The sequence below is a fragment of the Ceratotherium simum genome, chromosome 38, assembly GCF_057802395.1.
Source record: "Ceratotherium simum simum isolate JZ-2026a chromosome 38, ASM5780239v1, whole genome shotgun sequence".
Lineage (NCBI taxonomy): Eukaryota > Metazoa > Chordata > Mammalia > Perissodactyla > Rhinocerotidae > Ceratotherium > Ceratotherium simum.
Window position 1 is genome coordinate 17180981 of NC_141937.1, and position 9288 is coordinate 17190268.

Here is a 9288-nt window from a genome sequence, read left to right on the forward strand (position 1 = left end):
GCCAGCAGACAGAAAGGAACTCCTGCTGAGTCCAAGCTGCACCCTGAATCCATTTGAATGACCTTGGGAGCAAATCTTCTGCAGTTGAGGCTGCAGCCCCAGCCTGTGGGGCATCTGGAACAAAGGAACCAAGCTAATCTGCCTGGATTCCTCATTCACAAAACTTGTGAGATATTAAATATTTGTAGTTTGAAGATGCAAGGCATTGGGGCAATGTTTTCAGAGAGCAGGAGATGACTCACAGTCTGTCAGGCCCCAAGAGCTGGCCCTGCCCTCCTCCCTCTGTTCCTCTCACCTCCCAGGCTCCCTGCAGCCACACTGGGCACCTTTCTAACCTCCTCTGGCCAAACTCACTTCTGCCTGGCAGTCTCTGCACCAGTGGTGCCTTCTCCCTGACACACTGCTCCTGGACCTGTGCAGGGCTGGCTCCCTCTTGTCATTCTGGTCCCAGCAAATGTCACCCCAGTGAGGCCTTTCAGAGCCTCCCACCAGCGCCCCAAGCCCTCCCTCACAGCCCCCTGTTGTGTTTCAGGCCAGTGCTTCCTCTTTTCTTTCTCATGTCTTTGCTTTGGTGCTTTTGTCCGTCTCCTTCCAGACTGTGAGCTCCAGGCAGGCAGGGACCACTTGGCCATCTTCAGCCCCGCACTTAGGCCCACCCGGGCACCTGACACAGAGTGAGTGCTTGGCGCGGAGTTGCTGAATGAATAACTGGGCATGTCTGGGAGCTCTCCTCCCTTGTAACCAGCGGGGCTGCAGAGATGAACGCTGGTAACGGGTTCCCTGTGGTTTCTGATGCGGGAAGACAGCCGGAATCAACTCTGCATGACCTCCTGCTCCAGTTGCTCCAGCCAAGCTCACTCTGGACACCACAGACACGGGAGGCTGCCTGCCGCCCAGGCAGGAGCACCACTGAAGAAACGGGCAAGTTTATCTGGGTGTCCTCAAGGCAGTGGCTTTCCAGAGTCCCAGGGGCAAAGAAGCAGGACCTACGGGCTCTGATGGCAGTGCAAGTGACCCTGCAAGCCTCCATTTCTCCTCTTTTCTGTCCACTCCAGTGTTGTCCTCTGACTAATGAGGTGTCCCCACTGGACCATTACAAAGAACCCCCACATTCAAATGCGGACCTTGAGAGTCCAACAAGGACTGGTCTTGTCCCTGGACCCCAGTCTTGGTGTACAGTGCTCTGGCATGTTCTTCCCTATCCCTAGTCCTCAATCACCCAAGCCTCTCTGCTCTGAAGGACCTCCAGGGAGTGGAAAGCAGTTTCCCAAGGTCTCGAGCACAGGGGGTCATTGGTAGAGAACCAGGGTCTACAGCCTTTGCCAGCATGCAGGACCCTTGGGGTCAGCCACTGCAAGTGCCCAATTTGTAGAGAAGGAAATTGAGACCTTCTCTCCTGTAGTCCCTCTCTATACTGGGGGGTGGAGTGCTCAGATCAGTTCCAGGAGTCCAGAGCAGTGGGCTGCAGAACCCCAGACTCTGTCTCCTGGAAACTACTATGGAGATGGCCTCAGCCCAGGCTGGACTGTGGGAAATTTGAGGATCACCCTCATGCTTTAGATCTCTAGACATGTTGCCAAAAGAATGGATGCCCCTACTCCACTGCAGTCTCCAACCCCTGTCTCCTCTTTCCCTTGTCACTTACAGGTTGTCTGCTCTTCTGACCCACCCTTCCATGGTCCCCAACTGTGAAGTTGGCTTCTGTTTGTGCACACCTGTGTGCACGTGGGGATGCAGGAAGAAAAATGGCCCCATTGGGAGGGGTTGGGCACAGTTCACCTGGATCTTAGGGGCTCTGATTTCCAATGTGAACATGACTGGAGGGGTTGGGCCCTGGCCTAGGAAGCCAGTGTCCTCCCTTTTCTTCTTGATTCTGCCCATGTAGTATGCCCTGGGCCACTCTCTGCCTCCTTCGGGCCTCGTTTTCCCAATTATACAAAGAGGGGTTGAATGTGGAAGTTTATAAGCCCATGCACAGCAGAACCTGTTGTCAGGCTCCATCGACACTGGATGGGGTGATGGAGTGGGCAGGCTCGAGCAGGCACAGGTGCATGGGCCTCCTAACATGGGCAGATGCTGGTGGACACGGAGCAGGAGCAGCCAGGTCTCCTGTCAAGGGCCCAGCGCTCACAAGTGGCCCCACGACAGTGAGTGCCCCTGAGCCCTGCCTTGCCGCTGGCATGCGCACTGCACCAGCTGCTCCGCTCAGGAGGTGAGTATTTGTGATCCCCGACCTGCAGCCTCTCAACACTCCACATCTTCTGTAGCCCCATGGGCGCCTCCAGTGCACTAGGGAGTCCTCAGGGAGCTGGACCTCATGAGCCTGCAGATCCTGGAGAGGAGGGAATCCCTTTTCTATTTTCCCCTCAGCTTGGTCACATTTTGCATTCAACAATTTTGTGATTGTATGACTGAGCCTGGGCTTATTTTCATATATTTACGACTACTTGTGTATTCTGTGAACTGTGAGTTCATGTCTTTTGTCAATTTTTCTACTGAGTGTGTGTTTTTTCTTATCAATTTCTATGATCTTTTTATATATTGGGGGTAAGAGCCCTTTGTGATATGAACTGCAGATATTTCTTCCCAGCATATCATTTCTTCCTTTTTGATTATGATGGTTTCATTTGGTTTGGGTGGTTTTTTTTTTTTGGTGTTTTTGTTTTGCTCTGTGTCATTAAGACGTCACTTCTCCCCTAATTGATCTCTAGATTCATACCATCACAATAAAGTATCTAAGCAGACATCATGTGGACACTGACTGGACTATCCAATTTCAAATTTCCGTAGAAATACAAGTGGCCACATATAGTCCAGACAGTCTTGAAGGAGAACAAGCTTGGAGGGCTTCCACTCCAGATATGAAGCCCTAGTGTAAAGCTGCAGTCGTCAGGGCAGTGTGCTGTCACAGTGCAAGGACAGCCCCGAGAAGTAGAAAGACTAGAGCCTCCTCCTGAGACCCCCACATACGGACATCTGTATGTGACAGAAGAGGCAGGCCGAGCGTGGGGAGAAGAGTGTCTCCCCAATAAATGGCCCAGGGGCACTGGTTATTCTTATAGGAAAAAAAGTCATCTTGACTCCTACCTCACACCATAAACAAGTCAATTCCAGGTGGAGTTTACATCCAAATGTAAGCATTTAAAACAATGACATTTGTAGTACATAACACAGGAGAATATTTTCATGACTTTGGGGCAGGCAAAGATTTCTTAGATAGGTCACTGGGTAAATTAAACATAAAGACAAAAATTAATAAATTGAACTTTATTACATTTAGGAACTTCTTTTCATCAAAAGCCATCTTTAAGAGAGTAAGAAGGCAAAAACAGAATGGGAATAAACATTTGCCATATTTGATCTGGAAAAAGCCTCATATAGGATATGTAACTAACTCCCATAAATTATTAAGAAAAAGGACAGACAATCTACCAGGAAAATTGGGCTAAAAGATTTGACAGGTGTTTCACCAGAAAGATAACCAAATGGCCAATAAGTATTTGAAAAGGTACACGATATCGTTACTTGTCAGGAAGATGTAAATTAAAACCACAATATGATACCAATACACAATGACTAAAATAAAAACCACGGACAATATCAAGTCTTGGTGAGGATGGAGAATAACGGGGTTCATGCACTGCTATGGGTGTCAACAGTCACGACCACTTTCAAAAATTCTGTGAGGATCTCCTAAGGACGGACTTAGACATATTCTAGGAGCCACAAATTCCTGTCTTAGGTAAATACCCATAGAAATGCCTACATATGTTCATCGTTGCAAAAGAATTTTCAGAGCATCATTTGGTAATTCTCTCAACTTGAAGCAACCCAGACGTGCATCAACAATAGAAAGGATGAATAAAATAGGTTACTTTTTTTAGAGTGGTATAGTATACAGAAATAAAAATGAACTACAGCCACATTCATAAATATGTTTGAAATTCACAAACATAATGAAAGAAGCATGACATAAAAGAGTACATTCTGTATAATTCCACTAAATCAAGTTCAGAAACAAGCAAAATGAATAAGGAAGTGAGAATGTTTGTTACTGGTGGGGAAGAGATGGCAGTGACTCGGGGCGCCCCTGGCCAGCTCCTCCCACCCTGATGGGAAGGAGAACATTGTAAGGCTTTTCCTTGGGTCCCTGGAGCCCAAGAGAGAGGGGATGACCTGCCCCAGCTCCCTGACATCTCTACCCCAGCACCTATTTACCTGTTGGGGAGGGGCAACATTTATTTGTTGTTCATAGTAAATGCTAGATTAAAATCCTGTGTCTTTTCCAGCCACCGAGTGCGGGTGTGGCTCTCTCACTTCCTGTGCTCGTGTAAATGAGACACAGAATCTCTCATTCCTCCTTGAGTTAAGCCATCTTGCAGGGTCACAGCTTATTGTATGTGGAAGAAGGGAAAAGAGCCAGCCCCCATTCTTGGCTGCTAAAGGACACCCCCAAGTCCCCCTGCCTCAGAGGACAGGCTCATTTCAGTGTGGTTCACCTGGGCCAGGAGCAGAGACAGCCCCTCAGAACACCTGGGATTTAGAGGTTGGAGGGACTTTCACAGGCACAGCAACAACCACGGAAATGTGGGTGTCTTTCACATAGCACTAGCCAGGACCATGTCCTGCTCCAGGACAGCGGCTGCCTTTCTACAGCTTTGGAGAAAGAACTTATGTTTTCTGCTTCTCTTGTTGAAGTTTCTTATGGCCAAATACTGAAACTTGTAGTTTTCTTATCAGTCTCTTCATTGCAGCAGCAGGAAGTGGGTAAATACATATAAAAAGATAAAAAAATTGCATGTGGAAAGGACAAAGCCAGAGGAAGGTCACTTGCAGACAGACTGAGGGCAGGCAGGACTCTCCTTGCTCAGTTGCCCTCCAGGGGCTCTGTGATCACCCTTGACCTAGATGGGAATCCTTGTGCATGACCTCAGAATTCCTTTTCCTGGTGGTTTCTCATCTAGGGTAAAGATTTTTGATGCAGGTTTTAAGGCTACAGTTGGGCTTCCTTCCATAAACATCACTGCTCCCTGTGAACTAGAATTTCCAGCATCCCTGTACTTCCTAATACAATTCATTTTGGGCAGAAATTTCTCTTCCTCAGTCAAATTATTGTAGGATTTCTCCATAGCTGTGGTCTGAGAGAATGAAGGTAATGTAGTCTGGGTGGGGGTCATGGACATTTCCACCACAGCCTCATATGACTTAATCTTTCCTTCATGGTCACTTGGTGGCTATAGTTATGCATGCAGTGTCTCCTAAGGCCCAGTAGCAAATAAAAGGCTGTTTCTCCAAAGGAGAGTATTATCTGCAGTGTTGTGCTTTCAAATCCTAACAGTCTGTCTTGGGATCCTTTGATTGGGGCCTGCTAATGGCACCACCCAGCATCTCCACATGCAGGGACACTTCAAGCACCATGGGGACTGCTGGATCAGATGGCTCAAATGGCAGAGCAGCCTACCCAGCAGCCTGGACCTGTTGCAGATCCTTGTCTTGTTCTGGGTCCTACTCAAGACTAGCAGCTTTTGGGTCACTCAGTCAATGAGCTTGAGTCACCCACCCTAATAAGGATTCTGTTGCCTCCAAAATACAAAAAGGCCCACTAGGCATTATGCCTCTCTTTGTTCATAGGAGGGAAGGGGCCAGATTGCACTACTTATCCTTCACCTTACAAGTGATATCTTAACATGACCTACACCACTGGACTCCTAGAAATTTCACTGAGGAGGGCAGCCCCTGAATTTTTGTTGCATTTATTTCCTGCCTGGTGACACACTATGTCTTCCCGATAAGACTAGATGAGTTTCTGCTCTGTGCTGACTAGATGGAATCAGCATCCCCGCATGATCCTGTCACCTGGATGGTGCGATTCCCTGCTTCCATTGAGTTACAGTTTCCCACACACGTACAGGCAGTGGCCCCTTCTATTTCTTTATACCCACTCTCTGCTCACTTTTCTGTTGTGTCTTTTGCGTTTTCTTACTGATTTGAAGTTTTTTTTTTTTAGATATTCTATAAAGTAATCCTTTACTGGTTCATATCTATTGTAGATATTTTCTCCTATTCTGGACCCTGTATTTTATTTTCTATTTTTAGGTTGTTGACATATATTAATAAGTTAATTCTATATATTGAGCTTATATCCAGTGACCTTGCTAAGATTCACTTCTTCATTGTAATAATTGGTAGATTATAGTGAATTTCCCATTCATGCAATGATACCATCTGTGCCTAATGGCAGTTTGATTTCTTGCTTGTTGATCCTTATGCCTTTTTTTTCTTTTTACTGTGTTAATGCCTTGACTCCCCTTCCAGTGGAATGTTGAACAAATGAGTGATAGCAGGCATCTCTGTCTGGTTTTCATCCCAGGGGAAAAAGCTTTCAATAATTCTGTAGTAAGTATGATGTTTGCTATGGGTTCATTTTAAACAAACTTAATCAGATTAAAGAAGTTGCCTACTTTTACTATTTTGTTGAGTTTTTAAAAAATGAATTCATATTTAATTTTATTAAATTATGTTTCACATTGATTCTAGATGATGATATCATTTTCTCCTTTACTTTTCTTCTAATGGGATGGTTTCTGTGATTAACTTTTGAATGCTAAATCACCCCTGTATTTTTTAGTATATGCCACTTAGTACTGATGTATTCTATTTTCATTGATGGCTGAATTCATAGAATAAGGTTTTGCTTAGAATATTTATATCTGTGTTTCTGAAAGAGATGATCTGTCATTTTTTTTTTCCTCCTAATGATCCTGTCAAATATAGTCTCAATTAGATGCTGGCCTCATAAAATAAATTGGAAAGTATTCCCTCTTTTCCTCCCCTTCAAGAGAGTTTGAAAAATTTAGGTGTTTTTCTTCCTTATGTTTGGAATCTTTCAATAGTCTTGGTCTGGAGTTTTCTCTTGGCAAGTGTTTTGTTGTTGTTGATTGGTTGTTTGATTTGATTTTTAAATAATTGATCTGCCTTATTGAATAGATAGAGAAGTTTTCCTCTTTTATGTTTTTTGTGTGTGTCACTTTTGATAAGTTGTGCTTTAAAATTTGGTCCGGGGCCAGCCTGGTGGCACAAGCGGTTAAGTGCGCAAGCTCTGTTTCAGCAGCCCGGGGTTCACAGGTTTGGATCACAGGCGCACACTGACGCACCACTTGTCGAGCCATGCTGTGGGAGCGTCCCATATAAAATAGAGGAAGATGGGCGTGGATGTTAGCTCAGGGCTGATCTTCCTCACAAAAAAAATAAATAAATAAAATAAAATTTGGTCCATTTTGATCCCTGTTGTGAAATTTTTATCCTAGATATTTCCTAAAATCTGCTTTGCATCTTGTTAATGTCTGTGGGTCCTGTAGAGGATGAGTGTGTTTTGATTCCTGATATTGGTAATTCAGTTTCTTCTTTTTCTTTTCTTTCTTTCATCTATTTTGCTAGGGGTTTATTAATTTTATTAATGGCAACAAAACACAACTTTTAGGCTTGTTGATTTGCTTCTATTGTATTTTCCTATGTCATTGATTTCTGCTCTTATTTTACTGTTGCCTCACTTGTATACTCTTCCATTTTGATAGTTCTTTTTTTACTTCTTGGCAAGGAAGCTGAGCTTAATGATATCAGTCTTTCCTCTATTCTAATTGACTCATTGAAGGCTATAAATTTCCCTCTAAGCAGTGATCTAGCTTGCATCCCATGTCTACACTGGTGTTTTTCCAAACTCTGTGCTTGTTTCTATGATAGAAGTATATATAGAGTACAGTAGGTACCCCAAAAAGAATGGTCAAGTTTAGGTATCCACAAAGACTCCTTCAACGTGTTTGTACTGTGTCTTGTAAAATGAGAAAGTAAGCTGTTAAAAATTAAAGGATGCTCAAATGCAGTAAGAGTCTGAGACCCCTATATAGTAGTTCAAAACTATTGCGGCACCAGTGATACTGGTTCAAGACAAGGTTGACACAAGGGAAGCCATATTGTACAAAAGAAACCCTATTGTAACTTTGAATGACCTCTGACTAACTAAGCCAGCTGGATATGCACCCTCCAGGAGATCTAACTCTCTGTAGATTTTACGACCCATGCTTGTGCATGTACCTCCCAGCTGCAATAAGATCATAACTTTGTTCTTTTGAGTTCCCTAGGAATGTGATGACCCCCAAACAGAGAGTCTATGCTGATAGCGACTTCAATGAAAACTGAAAGATCTGGTATGGTGACACAGTCTGTAATAACAGAGAGTCAACATTCCTAACTCCCTCCCCTATTATAACCCACCGGCCCATATAACTGCTGTAAGATTTTGTGCCCCCTTAAGATGGTTCTTTGGGACATTAGTCAGTCATCTTCTCTCTTGCTAGCAAGCAGCAATAAAATGCCCTTTTTCTGCCACCATCTTGCCTCTTGAAGATTGGCTTTTGTCTCTTGGTGAGCATATCATGCCCTTTTTTTGCGGTCACACCCAGAGGGGCAATGTACACAATGGCAGGGCATTAAGGACCAGCCTAGAATCCTGGCAATACAGTATAGGAGCTTAGAGCAGGAGACATGGAGACAGAATGCCTCCTGGAACTCTGGCTTTGCCGTTTACTATGTTGGCAAGCTTAGTCAAGATCTTTGTGTCTGCTTCCTCATAGGTAATGTCTTCTGTTAAGATTAAATGATTTTGTAGTCACACACGAGTTGATTTGTCAATCAGAGCCTGCTCTTAAAGAGACAGTCACTCTAGGACACAGAGGAGGAAGAATAGGCCACTGTTCCACGACGGGGCGGAGTGGGGGCGAGAGTGGCCCTGGGCGGCGTGGCCTTTGGAACCAGGGCTTTGGAACCAGGCCCCGCAGGCCAGGAAGACTGTCCCCTTTACTGACCACTGCAGCACCCGGCCCACCACAGAGGAAGGGGGTGGGACCGCCCAGGCCACGCCCCGGCCAGACATTCCCCTCACCCCCCCGACCCCCCCGTGGCCCCGGAGCCTGGCCCAAGACGCCCGGAACCCCGCCATGCCCGGGGCGCCATCTCCGCGCCCATTCGGGTCCCCGTCCCGGCCGTCCTCCGCCAGCGGCGTCCCGCTTCAGGCCACGCCCCGCCGGTGAAGCCCCCCCCCCCCCCCCCCCGGGGTCCCTCAGCGTTCCATTCACCGCCCCCACGCCTCGGGCTCCGCCCCGCACTGGCGCAGCCTGGACCTTGCGGTGGCCCGTCTCGCGGGAAGTCACCAGACCCCGGCCCCCTCCGGCGCCCTCGCCCCAATTGCCGGTCCCCCATCCCCGTTGTCACCCCCCTCTCCCCTCCCCCGCC